At 42.2% G+C, this 16,626-nt stretch overlaps 1 protein-coding gene across 1 annotated transcript in view; it reads right to left on the minus strand.

Annotated features, from left to right (window-relative positions):
• The window catches only part of YWHAG (tyrosine 3-monooxygenase/tryptophan 5-monooxygenase activation protein gamma), a 28,228-nt gene that overhangs the window by 10,433 nt on the left and 1,169 nt on the right, over nucleotides 1-16,626 (minus strand). The window lies entirely within an intron of this gene.

Genomic DNA, 16,626 nt, shown 5'->3' on the forward strand with positions numbered 1-16,626 from the left:
AGGGCTGATTTCTCTAACACAGACCTAAAAAAGAATTTCAGACCAACCAGCAATAGCAAAAGGAGTAAAAGGAACGGACAGTTGAAAGAAAGGGAAACACAAGCAGAGCACCCAAACCTCGTCCATTACAAATGTTCGTTTTTTCTCTGATCAGACGGGCAATATCTCAAGTCAGACGACTTATGAAGGTGATGGCGTGGGTAAAGCACTCGCTTACAGTGGGAAACTATAAACGGGCAAGACCTTTATCGGAGGGCAATCTGGAAAGGACTATCAAAATTACAACTGCTCAACAACCTTTTGACTCTGCAATCCCCACCCCCCTTTTCAAAGTAAGCTCTATGCCCAACGTGGGGCGTGAACTCACAACCCCAAAATCAAGAGTTGCGTGCTCTACCAAATGAACCAGCCAGGCGACCCTCTGCAATTCCCTTTCTTGAAAGGGATTCACTGCGTTATTGCTAACAGCTGAAGTCTGGAGCCACCTAAATGGTCTTCGGTAAGAGGCTAGTTATTAGATTAGGACACATCCATACAGTGGAATTCTTTTTTTTATTTTTTATTTTTTTTATTTTTTTTTCAACGTTTATTTATTTTTGGGACAGAGAGAGACAGAGCATGAACGGGGGAGGGGCAGAGAGAGAAGGAGACACAGAATCGGAAACAGGCTCCAGGCTCCGAGCTATCAGCCCAGAGCCCGACGCGGGGCTCGAACTCACGGACCGCGAGATCGTGACCTGGCTGAAGTCGGACGCTTAACCAACTGCGCCACCCAGGCGCCCCACAGTGGAATTCTTAAGACAGCCAATCAAAAAGTATTTGTGTAGGGGTGCCTGGGTGGCTCGGTTGGTTAAGCGGCCAACTTCAGCTCAGGTCATGATCTCGCGGTTCAGGAGTTCGTGCCCCACATCGGGCTCTATACTAACAGCTCAGAGCCTGGAGCCCACTTCAGATTCTGTGTCTTCCTCCCTTTCTCAAAAATTAAAAAAAAAAAAAAAAAAGTATCTGCGTATTCTCAGTGTACTTTCTAGAAAGGTCTGAAAATAGAGTGGCTGGGAGGCAGTCAAGATTGAGAAGGTTGAATTTCGACCTGTTACGGTATACCCAAACAAACCCGCTCCACAATTTACCCTGTTAATCAGATCTACAATTAAAGTTTAAAGCCAATTTTGAAAAACGAGTTTAAAAAAAAAAAGCTGAAGCCAGTAATTTTATATAAACTAGTTTATTGATACAAATGATTGTACATCTGCTGGTTAGTGCTCACTACCCCACCCCTACCAAGAACAACTTTTTTCCATTCATTTTAGTTGTATAAAAATCTTTCACTGTATCTTTATACAGATTAGGACCAGTATATAGTATATATACCATAGATTTCAGCCCTGTCATTAAACCAATTATTATTTCGTATATTTTCCCATTTTATTCCCTACATAATCTTTGTTAAATCCAACACTTTTTTGAATTTTTAAAAAAATATTTTAATGTTTATTTTATTTTTGAGAGAGAGAAAGAGAGAGGGAGACACAGAATCCGAAGCAGGCTCCAGGCTCCGAGCTGTCAGCACAGAGCCCGATGCGGGGCTTGAACTCACAAACCATGAGATCATGACCTGAGCTGAAGTCAGACGCTTAACTGACTGAGCCACCCAGGTGCCCCTATTCCCTACATAATCTTCTGGTTTCCAAGTATCACTCTCTTTCCCGTAGTTATACTTCTTATACTTGTAATCACATCTTCCTGCATGCACAAGGGCAATGTTACTATCACTGATCATGGGCATCTTTGTTTGGTTTTGAATTTAATGGAATACTTCCAGTGTTTCATTCTTAAATACTGACTTTCGCTTTAAAAGAGATTTCTCTACCATGTTGAGAAAGTATCCATCTATTCCGTATCTTTCTAAGTAACTTTTGTCATATTAGAAATGGGTTCTTTACCAAATTGTAACTTCTATTTTGGTCCTCCAGATAACGCTTTATGATTTAGTACTGTTATTCCCATTTTAAAGTTAGGAACATTAAGGCTCAGAGCCCCAGAATGGAACCCATACCTAATGGCTCAAAATCCTATATGCCTTCCACTATAGGCCTAGTTCTTAACCAAGGAGGGGGAAGCTTTTTTAAAGTATCTCCCTACGCAGCCCTAACCCTTGAAGACTCAGTAGTGAGTGGAATCCATTCTTCTGTTTCTCCAGGTTAAGAACTGCGGCACAACGTTCCTCAAAATGTGGAGTTACCACGTGACTCAGCAATTCCACCCTTTGGTAAGTACAGAGGAGAGTACTGACAACATAACGTCCACACAAAAACTTGTCAACAAATGTTCACAGCAGCACTAGTCAAAACAGCCCCAAAGTGGAAACAATCTAATTGTCAGCTGGTGAGCAGACAAAATTAAATGCAGTATTATCCAAACAGAGGAGGGACACAGGCTACAACATGGGGGACACTGGAACGAACGAAAAAGCCCCTCACAAGACCACATACTGTAGGTTTCCAGTTTTAGGAAATGTCCCAAATAGGCAAATCTCTAGAAACACAGACTGGTGGTAGCTTAGGGCTCGGGGGTTTTGAGGGCAGGGGAGTAGGGAGTGACTCCCAATGGGTACAGGGTTTCTTTGTGGGGAATGACAATATTTATTCCAGGACTCAGACACTGGTGCCAGTTACACAACCCTGAACATGCTAAAAACCACTGAGAGGTGTCTGGGTGGCTCAGTCAGTTAAGCGTCCGACTTCGGCTCAGGTCATGATCTCGTGGTTCCTGAGTTCGAGCCCCACGTCGGGCTCTGGGCTGACAGCTCAGAGCCTGGAGCCTGCTTCGGATTCTGTGTCTCCTCTCTCTCTGCTCTCCCCTGCTCGTGCTCTTGGCTCTCTCTCTCTCTCAAAATTAATTAAAAAAAAAAAAAAAAATCACTGAACTGTACATTTTCAATGGGTGACTGGTAGGTGGATTTTACCTCAATAAAGCTATAAAAATAAAACTGCTGCACTGTATCATAGTCTACACAGCACTTTCACACATACCAGCAATTAAACATTAACTCACATGTTTGAGGAGTTCAGAATTCCAGATACTTCGTGCTTCATAATACATGGGCTTATACAAAGAAAAGTAACTATAACAGAGCACAAACCTTGTGTTTTTAATTCTCCTCAAAATGAGAACAAGAGTACTGTGTTATGTTTATTGCTCACGCATACTTACATACACCTGAAAAGGGCTAAGAAATTTACATTCCCTACCACAGGTTATTTTTCCATTATGATAATAAGCATCCAATCCTGCCATTAGGGGAGGGTGCCAAGGAGAGAAACATACTAAAATTACTTAACTTCCCGAAATACAGACAATCCACACGAATAGCAAACCAGAGCTCCCTTCCCTCTTACAGACCGAGTGAATGTCTTCTACCCTCTACCTGCATGCTTTCCGGAAGAACTCAGCCTAAACCCACCTTTAGAGATTCACTTCATGTTAAAACCTAGTTCATCTCCCTACAACTGCCATGGGCTAGCAAAATAAGAATTTTATCTTTTGGGGCCAGAATCAATTCCTCATACAGGTGAAGAGAGCCCTCCTATCTCTGGATCTCGCCTGCTTACTATTTTCTATGATCTGGATACAATTCCCCTGCCCATCCCAACTCTCTTCCCCCAAAGAGGCTCCCTGGTCACTGCCCTTCAGCCTGCTACTTAGAATACAAGACTGCAAGCTTCAGCAAACAAATGAGCTAATATTTATAACTGCTGCTTTTATGACAGATCTGTGTTTTGGTGGGAAAGGGGGAACTCCCCCAGCTGAAAGTGAAACAAACTGGCGTGTATGAAAGTGCTGTATAAACTATGGTACAGCACAGCAGTTTCTTGAAAACCACTCTACTGAGATATTACCTATCGGGCAAAGGCCAGGGATGCTATTGCCACACAATATACAGGACAGCCATCCTACAGGAGCTAAGACTAATACGGTCCAAATATCGATGTAGAAAAACCCTGCACTAAGTTACCGACACTCGGGTCATGATATTCACATTCTTCCTCATACCACACACTTCTGTGCTGTCATGCTTTTCCAACCACCTAAACACACTTCCAGAACCCATAAAGAAAAATTATATATCCATCAGGTCCTAATTCAAATACTACATATGCTTCTTGAAAAATTCTCAGGCAGCTCTAATCACTGCTTATTCTGTGTAAGTTTTACCTTCCACCTTTTATACTGGGTTTTTTGGTGGTGTTTTTTGGTAAATTTTTATTTATTTATTTTTGAGGGCAGGGGGTGGGGGAGGGCAGGGGAACACAGAGAGGAAGACAGAGAATTCCAAGCAGGCTCCATGCTGCCAGTGCAGAGTCCAACACGGGGCTCAAACTCACGAGCAGTGAGATCATGACCCGAGTGGAAATCAAGAGTCAGACACTTAATTGACTGAGCCACCCAGGCGCCCCAACATGCTGCCGATTCCTAACACTTTGTACCGTTAACTGTATACCTTTCCTTTCCCCAAGAAGACTGAAGTCCTTAAGGGGCAGGTACCACCTTGCACTCACCAATGAATCACCATGTTACCTAACAGTCACTTCTGAATGTGTAAGTGACATGAATTTACACATGATGTATCAAGCCCAGACTGTTTGCAAAAGTGGTAATAATATTTCTTCCCAACCCTGTACACATCTTCCTTTTCACTATGATTTTGTAGCTCCTCCTATGAAGAAATGGAATATAGTTCTCCACCCCATAGGCTGCACTCGGTCATGTGACTTACATTAACTAGTGGAATATTATCGAGTATAAGGCAAGCAAAGGCCTGAAAAGTGCTCGAGAGACAGGAAGGGCTTGCTGCTAGGAAACTTCCAGGGCCACTGTAGTTTCATCTAGCCAAACTGAGGCTGGCCTAAACCAAAAATACTTGGCCAACCAACAGAATCATGAGAAGTAAGAAATCTTTGGGGTAATTTGATATCAACAAAAACTAACTTATATACTTGTTTTAATATTATCTTGCAGTGTTAAATTCTGCTTAAATTAACTTCTGAAAATCAATCAGACTGAATTCCTACTGCGATCTCAATCAACACCCTAGGTCTCTTTGCCCCCAACAGGTACTATTGTTAAGTGCCATCCGCACCACATGGAATAATGAAAAGCTGAATTTGGGGGCCAAAATACAAGACTTTAAGCAAAAAAATAAGGCCATTTCATTACCCTAGATTCCACCCACTGCTCCATTCTGATCTCACTTTTTAACAACTAGGACATTTGTCAAAACTTTGCTATGTAACCCCACATAGGAGGAAAAACACCTGACCTGAATGTCTTGAAAAAATTCAGGTATACATATTCCAGTGTTCCCTTGGCTGGTAGTCAAATAACCCTATTCTAAAAAGTAATTCAATCAATATTAGTTAAAAATTAAACAGCTTCTTCTACAAACCCATACTGACTTTCTTTTACAATAAGTTCCACTTTTAGGCCTTTTCTTTGCTTCTACAACTTCTCCCAGAATCAACATCACGTTCACTTTCGTTGGGATTGTTCACTTATGTCCATATCTCTTGTTCCACCTCCATTATCCAAGGCTATTCCCCCAAATCCATTATGAACAATAGTTCAGCTATCTCATCAAATTTGACAACTTCTCACCCAAGCTACACCCTTGACCTCTTTGTTCAGAATCACTCCCTTTATTTTTTAAGTTTTTACAAGTTTGTTTATTTATTTTGAGAGAGAAAAAGAGCACAAGTGGGAGAGGGAGAGCCAGAATACCAAGCAGGCTCCATGCTGTCAGCATGGGGCCTGATGCAGGGCTCAATCCCATGAACCATGAGATCATGACCTGAGCCGAAATCAAGAGTGGGACACTTAACTGACTGAGCCACCCAGGCGCTCCAGAATCACTCGCTTTTTTTTTTTTTTAAGTTTATTTTACTTGTTTTGAGAGAGACAGTGCAAGCCAGGGAGGGGCAAAGAGAGACGGAGAGAGAAAATTCCAAGCAGGTTCCATAATACCAATGCAGAGCCTGATGTGGGGCTCTAACTCACAAAACATGAGATCATGACCTGAGCTGAAACCAAGAGTCAGATGTTTAACTGACTGAGCCACCCAGGCGACCCCCAGAGAAATCACTCACTTTTAAAATCAAACTCTTACAACCTCCAGTAATACCAGTCCTCACTCCCACCTACTGGCACTCCCACCGTGCTCTTGAATCCCATCCTTTCTCTTCCCCTTCAGACTTTACTCCTTTCTTCTAAGATTCACCAATTCAATTGTTTTTGTTTAAATATAAACTTTCCTGTGCCTTGTCCTTCTGTTCTACGAGCTCTAAAGCATCCAAATGCGCAATCAGTCCAACCACTCAGCCTTTTTTATTCTTCCACCCAAAACTGAAGCGAGTAAAGACGGGGAGGGAGACCGAGACAGACACCAAGAGAAGACCAGCCACTGCGCATTAGGGTTTTTCTGACCCTCTGCACTCACTGCCTAGCGATCCTTGCTTACCACTGCCTCTTTGTAGAGGAAAGCGACCACTAGGTAAGCAGATTCCAAGGCCTTTTCTTGGCAAACAACTTCTTTCGTTGCCTCCTCCCTATGCGCCAACTAAGTGTTTCTTCCCTCTATGTGCCCAGTGGTCAGTCATTCTCTCCCCTGTATGTTCCCTCCTCCTCTCCTGTTCTTTCCCATTAACATATAACCCAAGTTTAGGGTGAAAATAAGTGATGCCTTTTAATCTCATTTTTTTTCCATCTCTTTATTTCCTACAAAATCAAGCTTCTGAAAGTTCAGTCTAGGGGCGCCTGGGTGGCTCAGTCGGTTAAGCGTCCGACTTCGGCTCAGGTCATGATCTCACGGTTTGTGAGTTTGAGCCCTGTGTTGGGGTTGTGCTGAGTGCTCATAGCCTGGAGACTGTTTCAGATTCTGTGTTTCATTCTCTCTGCTCCTCCCTGACTTGTGCTCTATCTCTTAAAAAATAAATAAATGTAAAAACAAATTTTTTTTAATAAAAAAAAAGTCTATACTTCCTAGCATTTCCTTTCATTCACTCCCCACCTCACCACCCCTGTACCCATCTAATAAAATGCCATTAACTATCCTTCCCATTTCATATCCCCAACCAATGTTCCCTTAAGTCAACTTAAATTTTTATTCATAAAGGAACCCAACACTGCCGACCACTCCCCCTTTCTTGACACTCTCTTCTTTGTTAGCATTCTTTCCTGGTTTTCTGCCTTCATCACTACCAACTCAGCTTCCTCATTCTGGTAACTATAGAAGTGCTATTCCCCAGGGTTACATGTTTTGACTCCAACTCTCTGCTTTCCCTAGGTGACCTTACTACGCCTGGTTTTAACCACCATGGATATATAGTGACCCCCACTAGAATGGCAGTTCTAGGAGGGGAATGGGACACGTGTTCTCCAGCTCTTGGACCAGAACGTAGTCTATACTTGGTCCTAAAAAAATATGTTTACTTGGGGCACCTGGGTGGCTCAGTAGGTTAAGAGTCCAGCTCCTGGTTTCAGCTCAGGTCATGATCTCAGTTTGTGGGATTGAGCCCCACGTCCAGCTCTGCAGAGCCTGCCTAGAATCCTCTCCCTCTCTCTCTGCCCCTCCCCTGCTCGTTCTCTCTCAAAATAAATAAAAATATTTAACATCTAAAAATACACACACACACACACACACACACACACACACACACACACACGCTTACGCTGTGCCAGGCTCTACTCTAAGTGCTCCTCATGTACTATCTTGTAGCCATTATCTTTTATCTACTTCCACTTAAATGCTTCCCCAAACTCTGCAGGACAGCTGCATTCCTCTTCTCCATCATTTTTCCTTCTTCCTCTTTCTTATTCTATCTCCGACCATCAAGTTGTCTCTGATCTACCCTCACTATCCTTGTCCAGGTTCTCCTCCTTCAAACTAGACCCCTTGTAATACTCTAATTAGTCTCCCTCCCTTTGTCTCACTGGCCTTGAGTTTCCAAATCTCTCCAGGCCAAAAATCAGATCACGATCCTCCTCTGCCTAGAATCCTTCCATGACTCTCCAGAGCTTAGAGAAAGAACTCAAACTCCACAAGGCCCTTCAATAAACTGGTTCCTACTTACCTCTTTGGACTCCTTTGCTAATATTCCCTCAAATGCACAGTACTGCAGCAACCAACAGTGAATAAATGAATCCCGCACCACACTCTGCTCTTCTGAACCTACACATGCTATTCCCTCTCCCAGGACAGTCCTTCCTCTACATGTTCCCCCCTCCCTTGCAGTCCCCCAAGGGTCTATGCCAGCATCACTTCTTTAGGAAAGAGCCACTGAAGTCCAGTGTGACTTCAGTGCCCTGTTACTCTATTACGCCGTTACTATACCTGTTTGAAGTTTACCATATTATTTTCCTTTCCTCAATAAATGGATCCTGTCCCAAAAATCTCAAGTTTTAACTGCAGGACCTTCAGATGGCAAAAAATAAATAGAACGGCAGCATATCCGTCTAAATTACTGCTAACATCATTAGATTGGTCCGCTCCATACTTCTGAGCATGGATTCAAAGCCAGGCTGTCTGGGCTCAGACAGCTATTACATATGCTGACTATCTACCCGCCCATGCATCCCCACACTCAGCAGGACACTGACCTTAAGGCAAAAAGGATTTTTAAAAAATGCCTGGCAAGTAACAAGGTGAAATAAAAGCAAAACGTGTTTACTTGCATCATCCTCTGCAAGTTCATTGGGTTTTAGCTCTTCTGTCAGAAGAATCTACCTCCCCCACCCTAAAGAAAAAAGGCAGCAAGAAAGGAATCCCAGTCCTGTAGTGATCACACTCTTACCCCACAGATAACACATTACCTGCATGTCAACTGAAGAGAAGCACCTTAAAATCAAGGGAAAAGTGACAATCAGCCGCCATCTGGATTAAATGGTTTAAGCAAGAAACTACTTGCAGGGTGCCAAATTTAAATAAATGTAGGGAGACCCTGCTGCTAACTTGACCATTTACAGCAAAAAAGGGGTAATTTTAGGTCGGTAAGAAGCCATCTTCCAAGATGGTAAATCCCAAGGGGACCAACCAGTAGGCAAGTACGTAGATAAAAAGACTGACTGCTAGCCTGCCACCTGGTGAAGCAGGTTATGGGGAGGTTTACTCCGCTATTCATCTCAACAAATGTTGTGAAAATTCCCATATCATTGTTTTCTTTTTATTTTTTTAAATGTTTGTTTATTTTTGAGAGACAGAGCACAAATGGGGGAGGGGCAGAGAGAGAAGGAGACACAGAATCTGATGCAGGGCTCAAACCCATGAACCACAGGATCATGACCTGAGCCAAGGTCGGACACTTAACCAACTGAGCCACCCAGGTGTCCCTTCTTTTTATTTTTTTTAACATCCATTTTTTAGAATATCTCTACACCCAACGTGGGGCTTGAACTTACGACCTAGAGATCAAGAGTCCCATGCTCTTCAGACTGAGCCAGTCAGGTGCCCCCAGGGTTTTCTTTTTAAAGGCAGTCATTCCAACCAGAAAAAAGTAACAAAAGGGAGATCTGTTGAGAGCATATGTCTTCAGTTTATTTTTCTTCATGTAGTAAAAGGGCAACAGGGCATCCTTGAATTTTGAACCATGTGTATGCTTACCTATTCAGTTACATCTTTCATTACTTTTTTTATTTTATTTAAAAAAAAAATTTTTTTTTCAACGTTTGTTTATTTTTGGGACAGAGAGAGACAGAGCATGAACGGGGGAGGGGCAGAGAGAGAGGGAGACACAGAATCGGAAACAGGCTCCAGGCTCTGAGCCATCAGCCCAGAGCCCGACGCAGGGCTCGAACTCACGGACCGCGAGATCGTGACCTGGCTGAAGTCGGACGCTTAACCGACTGCGCCACCCAGGCGCCCCAATCTTTCACTACTTTTAAGAACACGCAGTACTACTGATGATTTCAAAAGGCTTAAAATTTTATGCTTTCAAAAATTCCACTTTTGGGTCTCGGTCCTAATATATCAACTGTGGTCGAAGCTTTAGCCACAAAGATATTCATGGCAATATTACCACAAATTTGCAAAGAGCATGGATGTTAAATAAAAATATAAGTAAATTATGACACATCCACAGACTTAATTCAGCCATTGAACATACTAGTAACAGGAAAAAAAACTCCTTGAAATAATGAGTGTCAAGGGAGAAGGCACGGTACAAAAGCAAGCCTAAACCCCAAGGAAAAAAAAGACATGATGGACATATACCCCTGCATGGGGAATTATGGGGATATCTATCTTTTCCCCCCAAATTTTCTAGCATCATAAAGGTCAGACATTTTTGTCATCAGTCATCACTCCCAACGATGACTCCAAAGACTCCCTCAGAAATTAACAACATCCCAGGGCCCATAGGTGGGTGGCTCAGTTGGTTATGCATCAAACTCTAGATTTTGTCTCAGGTCATGACATGATCTCAGTTTCACGAGTTCAAGCCTGGCACTGGACTCTGTGCTAGCCGTCGGTGCCCCTCCCCAACTTGCGCGCTCTCTCTCTCTCAAAATAACTAAATTTTCAAAAATTAAAAAAAGAAAAAAAAAGGACATTAATTAACAGCATCCCCAAATTCAAGATACTCTACCATATTCCTTCCCAAAAGAAAACAAATTAGGGGCGCTTGGGTGGCAGCTAAGCGTCTGAACTTTTGCTCAGGTCATCATTTCAGAGTTTGTGAGTTCAAGCCCGGCATCGGGCTCTCTGCTGTCAGCACAGGGCCTGCTTCAGATGCTCTGTCCCCTACTCCCCACCCACCCTCTCTCTCTCTCTCTCTCAAAATAAATAAACTTAAAAAAAAAGTTAGGGGCACCTGGCAAGCTCAGTTGATGCAGCATGTGACTCTTGATCTGAGGGTTGTAAGTTTGAGCACCCACACTGGGTGTAGAGATTACTTAAAAACAAAACCTTTTCTAAAAAATTTAAAAAACTAAAAAACTAAAAAAAAAAAAAAAAAAGGAATATTCCTTCTCTACTACCCACTTGTTCCCAACTAGCTTTTCCTTGCTTCAGGATGCTCTTTTCTGAGCCTATCCTATGAATTCTCCTTGCCCTTCTGGACTGGGTCATTTCGACTTAGTAGAAAAAATTTAGTGTCTAACGTCTATTTCTATTACACAGATGTAGTTACAAAGACTAGATATAGGTTGCATGTGAAGAGTGGGGCATCATTTGCAATAGCTTCTATCCCACCCAGCCTGTCCAGCTCAAGCAGCAGAACTGCACTGGCAGGGGGCATGGGATTACCTGCAAGGCTACCATCCATGCTGGGCCACCAGGGCACACACATACTCATTTGCTAGTTCTTGTTAGCTACAAAAGGCGCGCTGTATTGAACTGAAGGGTCCGGAACTGGAACAATTCAGGCAAAAGAAAGTTTATTTCCACATCCTTAAAGTACTGGCACCAGAGACCACAGTTTCCTAGATCCAGGTTATGAAAGTATGGGAGCTCAGGTGTTGGCCATTTAAATGATTTATCTCAAAACAAACCTGCGTCTTTAAAAAAAAGCCTTCCTCTTGGGGCGCCTGGGTGGCGTCCAAGCTTGGTTTTGGCTCAGGTCATGATCTCAGTTTGTGGGATCGAGCCCTGAGTCCGGCTCTGCACTGACAGCGTGCAGAGCCTGCTTGGGATTCTGTGTCCTTCTCTCTGCCCCTCCCCCGCTCACTCTGTGCCTCTCTCAAAGTAAACAAACATTAAAATAAATAAAAATGAAAGCCTTCCTCTGATTACCTCTTCCCCTTCTCTCCACTGCCACAGCTGCCCTACACACTTGGCTGTGGGGGAGGGCAGCTAAGGGATTCCTCTTAAGCTCCTGTCATTACATGTGCAGCTGCCCACTGCTGTCACTGTCCTATTCCCAGCTCTGACACCCCCGTTCTAGTAACAGAATTAAGAGGAGAAAGCTGACACTACACCTGGGTCCTACTCAGTTCAGCTTTCATCCATCTCTCCAAAAATACGGTATTACTCCAAAGATTAGGAGGATAAGACCGAGGAGTTTCTTTGGAAATTTTCTAAACCTCATGTTTAAAAATTTCTGTATGTGGGGTGCCTGGCTGGCTCAGTCGGAAGAGCATGCGACTCCTGATCTCGGGGTCGTGAGATCACTTAAGTAAAAACTTAGAAGGGGAAAAAAAAATCTGTGTATGTGAGAACACTCTCATTTCCATTTACCTAGTCACAACCGAATTAACGTTACGCAGCACATTAACAGTATTCAACTCATGCAAGGGAAAGTCTCCCTCTGTAGGACACACCCTTACAGGTGAAATGCTGATGAAAATTTAGCTTAGACTTCGCCAGTTCTTTAAAAAGGAAAGAAATAAAAGACTCATGCCAAGTCCTTAAGACGTAATTTTTATTGTTGCTGCAAGATCGTGGGACCAAACCAATTATTTAACCGTTTACCTTTAAACTAAAGCTCTCCTTTGGGAACTTCTACTGATCATTTCTCACAGAACGGTTTTGTGCACCATTCAAATTTATAAATTAGAAAAAACAAAACTCCAGGATCTCTACAAGTGCCCAATTTAACAAGTAGGATGATGTGGTGGTAGTGAACCAAACTCAACAGCTCATACCTAAAACAGAATTTGGGGAGAAGAGGAAAGGGATTATGAAAGGCAAGGCCAAAAGGCAGATGATATTGACAGCCTTCACAACCTACAAAGGCAGCAAACATAGCATCCTCTGATTATAACCTTAAATATCTGGTTAAGCACTAATAGAACTTAGAAAATAAGACAAAAGATGGGCGCCTGACTGGCTCAGTCGGTAGCACATGTGACTCCTGATTCCAGGGTCCTGAGTTCAGGCCCCACGTTGGGCACAGAGCTTACTCAAACGAACAAAAGATGGTGGTTTATGTGTAATTTTTTTCCTCCTTTGACTATTAAGTACCTAAGATGGCCTGTGCTCTCTTTCTCCCACATCCCACGGAATCTGATAGCAATACAGAAACAGTCAGATGCCCTGCCAGATAAAAGGGTGAAGGCTGGTGATTATGGGAGGGAGAAGCTCCTGGCAGCCTCAGAAGCCCCCAAACGATGTGTGTGACATCATATACACGGGACTATCAGTGTAGCATCCGTGCTTGAACAGCTCACCCTCTCAGCACTGCGTGGTGCTCATTAGGGTGCCATGCGGTGCTCATTAGGGGACTGCTGCCACAGAGCAGAGAAATCATTTACAACGAAGTCAGCACTGGAGTGGAAAATGAGTCCTAGTACAAACCCAGCAAAATTTCCATAATCTCCAAATGATTAATAGTTTGTTCCGATTTCAGATACATTGTTACTTATTTGGGGGACCATCATATGGTTTTTAAGCTCTGGAACTTCGATGGAAATCTTAATCTAGCTGAGACAAGTCTCTTTTCTTTTCAATTTATGCCAAAAAGGTCCAGATGTTAGAAAACAAAGAGAAGGATCCCAATTACCAGTGGCTGTAAGCTGCTGTGGTTACTTCATTATTGACACATTCCTGAATCAGTAATGTTTTGAAATCCAGTCAGTTATAGCCAAGCCATCATCCTTTTTAGAAACGGCATTCTCCCAGTTTTTCAGCTAGAGGGGACGGTTGCACAACATTGCAAATGTGCAAAATGTTACTGAACCGTACGCTTGAAAACGGTTTGCTGCATGTTACGTTGACTTTTACCTCAATAAAAACAAAATTATTTTTTCTTCTTAACGATTAGGAGTTGGGCTTAACAAATAAATAAGGCTTCCTGCCAATACTAGGGGATGAAACTCCCCCCACGGTCTGCTGTTAACACAGAGCTCTGTTAACAAGAATACACGTTTAGCAGCACCTTTTATCTGGATAGAATTCAAAAGATCCATGGGAGGTTGCTTTTTTTTTTTTTTAATGATTAGAAAAGGCACTTAATCGTCATTTCAGTTACTGCAAAGACTACTACATAAAAAGCCAACTGTTATCTGTATCCTTCCCACCCCAAAGAGAACAATTGAAACCACATGACTTAGAATAATGGCTGGCAGAACTCCACCTCTGAAGTCTACAGAGGTGTCATTACTCCATTAGTGATAATGGCTATTGATCTGGCCCCTCCTGGAAGGGCTAGTAGGAAAAACACAATATTTAAGATAGGAAGAATTTTCAACTATATTGATTCCAGCAAGAGTTTTGTTTTTGTTTTTGTTTTTTTTTTTTAAATAGAATTAAGAAGGCCTTTTGCAAGCAAACCCCCCAATCGGGTCACTTCAACAAGAGGAGCCCAGCAGCTTTTCTCCCTCCGGAGGCGAATACTAGTATCCTACTTAGATTATTAACTTCTCTTCGGAGGCTATTAGAATCCAAAGGACAGGACAGAACCATCTAACAAGAAACATCTAGCTGTTCCCTCTCCCCTTAAATGGAAGACTACACACTTCTCTTAAAAATTAAACCTTGGGGCGCCTGGGTGGCTCAGCTGGCTAAGCATCCGACTTCGGCTCAGGTCATGCATGATCTCATAGTTTGAGAGTTCGAGCCCTGCGTCGGGCTCTGTGCTGACAGGTCAGAGCCTGGAGCCTGATTCAGATCTCTCTCTCTCTCTCTGCCCCTCCCCCACTTGCATGCTGTCTCTCCCTCTCTCAAAAATAGACAGTAATAAATAAATAAATAAATAAATAAACTGGCTGTCTCATTTGGAAGCGTGTGATTCTTGCTCTTGGGGTCCTGAGTTCGAGCCCCACACTGGGCATAGGGATTACTAACACAAAAAATAATAACTTAAGGAAAAAACCCAACACTAAACTTCCCTCTTTCTTCCTTTTCAAAATATTGCATGCCGATTTTCATTCCTATTGTGTCATGTCACCCACACACAATTTATTCCTCCACACAGGCCCCAGTGACATTATTACTAGGATAATTTCATTAAATGCAAATAGCCTTAATCCCTCTATCATTAGGATGATTTCAGCCTTAGAAGAACACTCATTTGAGTGACAGGACAGAGTATTTTTCTCTGTATCTTTCTGTCTTTCCCAAATTCTCCATGAGGAGATGACTCTCATAAACAAGGGAAGAATCAAAGTTTTAAAAATAGTTACTATTTTCGAACACCTACTAACTTCTTATTCCTCACACCTTTTTCAAGGGGATATTGACCTATTTCACAGATGAGGAAAATGAGGGTCGGAGAGGTAAGCACGCTTCCTCATAAGTGGGTTTGAAGAAAGGTCTGCTTTATTTTACAACTGCCCTTTCCTCCATACTGACAAGGACCAGAGGCACAAGAGAACTTTTGCCTTGTGTTTTGTAACCAGTTCTCACTCTCTAACATTACTGAAAACGACCCAGTAGGAAGTCAAGAGTTTTTTAAGGTTTTTATTAACACCTGCCAAGTTAATAATCTGCAAAAAACCCAAGTATACAGCCCAGCCCAGCACTATGATTAAGACATATTCTTGTTTAAAATTTCTATCTTTATTCCATTATTGTCCAATTTTAACAATGAGACAAATGTTTAAAAATACAAATGTAGCTTATAAACTTTTGTGGGTAAACTAGAAATTGGAAAATGAATTGGCATATCTAGAGGTCACTGCTCTGCATGCCTAAAGGTAAATGATATTCTTATTTTCTGGACCAATTCTTATCTGGTGGATAAGATGAAGTCCTCAATTCCACCTGCTTATCTGCTAATTTCTGCATTACCTTGGACAAATGCCATTTGCATACTCCCTACCAGCCCTTAGGTGCATTGCAGCCTCTGTGTCATTGTGTGTGACATCACTGGGTTGCTATGGATATAGGTGCGAGGTCACTCACTTTCCTGTGAAACTAGAAATATGGAAAAATTAGAAGAGTCTAAATAACATGAACTAAACATATTTCCAACACTGATATCTATTAAGAGCAGAACTTCTCATTTGAGCTTTAAAATGTTTTAAGGTAGCATCTGTGGCAATACATTAACACGGCAATACTCCCCATTTCAGAATCAAGTCTCTTCCTTAATGAGACAAAAATCTTTTGGTAAGGTAGCCGGCTTAAATAAAAAAGCATCAGCATTGTTATCTTTTATGAACCGGCCAGGTTGTTCAAGGATTAAGCTGGGATACCTACATTGCTTCATTAAAAAAAATTAACACGCAAGATACACTCCTGAATCCACTTCACACTGGAGATGCATTTTAAAAACCTTTGTTACATAAGACAGGAAGTTAAATGTTAAGACAGTGGGAGACCTAAATCATTAACCAGATAATTTCCCATGTTTTATTTAATAATGCTCAATATTTGCCCCCTCCTCTAATATCAAACTCTTTGATAGCCCATTAGATAAATGTAGTGTTACTGACAAAATGGTGCAATACAGGCAGGAATCTGCATCCCAGACAAAATGCGACAACTGGCGATCAGTATTCTCTTTTCATCAGCATGAGGATGCGCTAGCTTTTTTTTTTTTTTAAGCCTCGGATGTATCTAACAGAACAAATTATTTAAAAAAAAAAAAGACTTTTTCCTCCTTTAAAATAACTCCTCCCAGCCTCCACCCAGTCTAGGCTCTCTGCAATATGACAAATGCAGAATCTTCTAGAATGACTTGATACTGCCTCCCACCA

The sequence above is a fragment of the Lynx canadensis genome, chromosome E3, assembly GCF_007474595.2.
Source record: "Lynx canadensis isolate LIC74 chromosome E3, mLynCan4.pri.v2, whole genome shotgun sequence".
Classification (NCBI taxonomy): Eukaryota; Metazoa; Chordata; class Mammalia; order Carnivora; family Felidae; genus Lynx; species Lynx canadensis.